The sequence below is a fragment of the Dasypus novemcinctus genome, chromosome 1 (genome assembly GCF_030445035.2).
Source record: "Dasypus novemcinctus isolate mDasNov1 chromosome 1, mDasNov1.1.hap2, whole genome shotgun sequence".
Taxonomy (NCBI): Eukaryota; Metazoa; Chordata; class Mammalia; order Cingulata; family Dasypodidae; genus Dasypus; species Dasypus novemcinctus.
The window spans coordinates 128,148,810-128,153,706 of record NC_080673.1 but is presented as its reverse complement, the minus strand read 5'-3'; the positions used below and the strand labels follow the sequence as shown (position 1 = coordinate 128,153,706).

The 4,897-nt window shown below is 39.8% G+C and overlaps 1 pseudogene; it reads right to left on the bottom strand.

Moving 5' to 3' along the window:
* Window positions 1-471: 471 nt before the first annotated feature.
* LOC101414189 (mitochondrial fission factor pseudogene) lies at window positions 472-1,199 on the bottom strand (annotated as a pseudogene).
* Window positions 1,200-4,897: the final 3,698 nt, after the last annotated feature.

Genomic DNA, 4,897 nt, shown 5'->3' with positions numbered 1-4,897 from the left:
CAAAAGTGTTCATGTTGACTGGCAGTTACAAAAATGCCCATAAATGAAATGTGGCTAACAGTGTTTGAGAAACAAGACAAAAGAAAGGATTATTTTTCTTTTACAGATATTCTCTAAATCTATTCCTATGCATTCTCTCCCCCACTCAGAGAATTAGTTATGTAAAATAATGATGAGGCAAAGAATCAATTCCTTTCAAAAACAACTGGCACCTATTTACAAAACTTGCAAAGGGAGAATTTTAAGTAGGTTTTTCCGTAAAACTGGTTGGAAGTGCATACAGCTGAGTGGTAGAACATAACTTTACTTCTACAAATCTAAGTCCTTCCCCCCCTTCCTTTCTGGAAGAAATACAGTTTTAGAATCTGGACTATAAAACGGCATACAACACAAAGACAGAAACAAAGAAGTTTGCAAATTCTTCATATTTCCAGCTGTTGAGACAAATATTTTTGAAAGCTGAGGTTTCCTCTAGCGGCGAAACCAGAGCCAGCTATTAAGCAGCCAGAATGCTATAGTAATTGAATACACGACCATTTCTCTTTTAGCCCGTTCTGTGTTCTCCTCTTCTAGACGTTGTCGACGTCTATTTAGTTTGATTATCTGTCGTCTTAATGAAGCTGCATCTACAGCAGCCATATCATCTGAGGTTCCTTCAACGGAAGTATCTGTGTTTGAAATGCCGTCCCTGACGTTGTCCTGATGAGGACTACAAGCGGCGGCAGCTGACCAGCCACGCAGCACAGGTATGGAATCCCCTCTGACCAGTTGTCCGTTTTGGCGAACAGCATTTTCACTCATAGAGCGCTCTCTTTTCAGCCTGCCAACTGTACGGATTTCTTCATTTTGAGGGGTTGGAGGAGGTCTTCCTAAATCCAGAAAATCTTGTGATCTTTCACTTAACGTAAGTGCACGAGGTGGTGTTTTTAGCGCCCAAGGTTTAAAGGGAGTTGAATGAATAAGGTCAAGATCTGTTGGTCTTGCAAATGGAACATCTTCATTATTTCCTGCTACAACAATCCTCTCTGGAACCTGCATTATTACACTAGCATTTGGAACTCCTTCTTGGAATCCTTGCTCCATGTCAGCATTTGGTGGTGCTACCTTTAATTTTTCTGGGACCCTCACTCGGTAATACCTTCGGTGTATTCCATTTCATAGTGAATTCTACTAATTTCTGCCATTTCAGCAGCAGTGGGAGAAGGAAATGCTGCCCCACTCACCAAATGTGCACCAATACTGCTTGCTATTTGGCATTATCTGCTCCTGGGCTTCATATTAAATCCTTTAACTTGCGTCCGCGTGTATGTGATGGGTCTAGAGCCGCTTTGTCCCCCTGCGTCTGCTGGATGGTCCCCAGGCGAGGGCCGCCGCCCGCTGGCCCCGGGCGCTCTCCAAGGTTGTGGACTGAGCGCACCAAGGCGCCCGGGGAAAGCGCTGACAGGGGCGGCCCGCCGAGATAACTTTTTTAATGGAAGTAATGGATAGATTCCTGGATTGTTTTATACACTAATTAATGAAAAGGAGGGAATCATAAGAACACATTGGAAAGAGATTGAAATTTCTTCTTGATATGAAATATGCTTTTGCTTCTACAGTAAGTAAACAGAGGACAAACTAATTAATAAATGTCAGTTTTCAGTGATGCCCTGAATTCTTATAGCTCATAGATCAAAAAGCCTTGATAAAGGTTTTCCCAAATTAGACATCAATTCTAAAATATCATGAAACATTATTAGTGAGTTGTAAAATTGAAACGTTTCTGATTAGCAATAATTTTTAAACACATTTTTTCCTGAAGTTTATTTATTTATTTTATTAGAGAAGTTATGGGTTTATGGAAGAATGATGCATAAAATACAAGACTCCGATACACTGCCCCATCACCAACACCTTATATTTGGTGTAGAACATTTGTTGCAATTGATGACTGCATTTTTTAATAATTACACTCTTTTTAACAATACTTACCTTTGTTAACAATTGATGAAAAATTATTAAAATGGTACTGTGTTAGTCGGCCAAAGGGGTGGTGATGTAAAGTACCAGAAATCTGTTGGCTTTTATAAAGGGTATCTATTTGTGGTAGAAGCTTGCAGTCACAAATCCATAAAGAGTAAGTTACTTGCCTCACCAAAGTCTGTTGCCACATGTTGGAGCAAGATGGCTGCCAGTCTATGTGAGGGTCTAGCCTTCCTCATATGCTTAAGGGTCCAGGGTCCCGGCTTCTGGTTTTAGCTCTAGGCTGGCATGAGGCTCGTTTCTGTTCCAGTGGCTTGTCTCTTTCCCAGTTCATCTGTTCTGCCCTCTCCACAAGGCCAGATGTAAACCATCATGCAAATGGCTTGGCTTTCTCTCCTAGATTCCAGTGTCAAAAATAAGCTCTCTGCTGCGCTGTTTTCTGTGTGTGGGCAGGTACTCAACATCCCACTGTCTTGGCAGAATTAAAGACCTAATCTTAATTTAATCAAATAAAAGTGAAAACTCTGAATTTTAAAAAAAGATTTATTTCACTTATCTCTCCCCACCCCCTCATCGGTTGTACTTCTGTGTCTGTTCATCCTCATTGTTTCTTTAGGAGGCAACAGGAACTGAACCTAGGACTTCCAATGTGGAAGAGAGGTGCCTAATAGCTTAAACCACCTCTATTCCCTACTTTGTTGTATCTCTCATTATGTTCTTCTCTTGTTGTGTCATCTTGCTGTGTCAGTTTGCTGCACCTGCCCTCCGCATCTGCTCTCTGTCTTCCCTGTCTTTTCTAGGAGGCACTGGGAACCTCTGCTGCCTGCTCTGTTGTGTTTCTCATCATGTTTTTCTTCTTATGTTTCTTGTTGTATCATCTTGTTATGTCAGCTTGCTGCTCCTTGATGCACCAGCTTGTTGTCTTCTTTAGGAGGTACCAGGAAACAAATCGTGGACCTCCCATGTGGTAGGTGGGAGCTCAATTGCTTGAGCCACATCTGCTTCCTGAAAGCTCTGAATTTAATACAATCAAAGGGTATCACATCCAGAGGAACAAACCAGTTTACAAACATAATCAATATTTTTTTGGAATTCATAAGTAATATCAAACTGCCACAAGTACTATTAACTATTGCCCATAGTTTACATTAGGTGTATTTTCCCCCCATATACCACCCTATTATTAATACCTTGTATTAGTGTTGTACATTTGTTATAATTCATGAACTTGTGCTATTTATACTTGTATTATTAACTATAGTCCATCATATATAATCGTGTTCACTATTTTATACAGTCCTATGTTTTATCTTCATATTTTTAATCTAGTAACAAATGATCTAAAGTTTGCCCTTTTAACCACATTTACCTATATGATTCAGTGCTGTTAATTATACTCACAATAATGTGCTACCATCACCACCATCCATTTCCAAAATTTTACAATCAACTTAAATAGAAATTCTGTACAAATTAAGTATCAGCTTCCCATTCTCTACCCCTGGTCTATCCCCTGGTAACCTATAGTATAGGTTCTAACTCTATGAGATACTTATTATAATTAGTTCATATCAGTGAAATCATATAATATTTGTCATTTTGTGTCTGTCTTATTTCACGCAGCATATATCCTCAAGGTTCATTCATGTTGTCGCATGCATCAGGACTTCATTTCTTTTTACAGCTGGATAATATTCCATCATATGCATATGTCACATTTTTTAAAATTCATGTATCAATTATGGATACTTGGTTGAGTCCATCTTTTGGCAATTGTGAATAACACTGCTATGAACATCTGTGCCCAAATATCTGTTTGAGTCCCTGTTTTCAACTCTTCTGGGTATTAACTAATTGCAGACTTGTTGGGTCATATGGTAATTTTATATTTACCTTCCTGAGAAACTGCCATACTGTCTTCCACAGCAGCTGCACCATTTTACATTGCCACCAGCAATGGATGAGTGTTCCTATTTCTCTGCATCCTCTCCAACACTGTAATTTTCTGTTTTTTTTTTTTTTTAAATTAGCCACCGTAGTGGATATGAAATGATATCTCATTGCAGTTTCGATTTGCATTTCCATAATAGCTAGTGATGTTGAGCATCTTTGCTTGTGCTTTTTTAGCCATTTGTATATCTTCTTTGGAGAAATGTGTATTCAAGCCTTCCACCCATTTTTTTTCTAAAGATTTATTTTATTTTATTTATTTCTCTCCCCTTCCCCCCACCACCCCAGTTGTCTCTTCTCTGTGTCTATTTGCTGTGTATTCTTTGTCTGCTTCTGTTGTTGTCAGCAGCATGGGAATCTGTGTTTCTTTTTGTTGCGTCATCTTGTAGTGTCAGCTCTCCATGTGTGCAGCACCATTCCTGGGCAGGCTGCACTTTCTTTCACGCTGGGTGGCCTTATGGGGCTCACTCCTTGCGTGTGGGGCTCCCCTATGTGGGGTCACTCCTGTGTGGCATGGCACTCCTTGCACGCATCAGCATTGAGCATGGGCCAGCTCCACACGGGTCAAGGAGGCCCGGGGTTTGAACCGCAGACCTCCCATGTGTTATACGGACGCCCTAACCACTGGGCCAAGTCCACCGCCTCTTTCACCCATTTTTAAATTGGATTGTTTGTCTTTTTATTGTTGAGTTGCAGGATTTCTTTATATAGTTTGAATATTAAGCCTCTATTGGATATGTGGTTTCCAAATATTTTCTCCCATTGAGTAGGTAATCTTTACTTGTAATTAGTATGTTGAGTTCTTCTATTTCTTGTGGAGTCAGTGTAGATTGTGTGCTTCTTAGAAATTTGTCCATTTCATCTGGGTTTTCTAAATTGTTGGCATACAATTGTTCACAGTACCTTCATATGATCCTTTTATTTCTGTGGGGTCAGTAGAAATGTTCCTCCTCTCATTTCTGATTTTATTTATTTGCAACTTCTC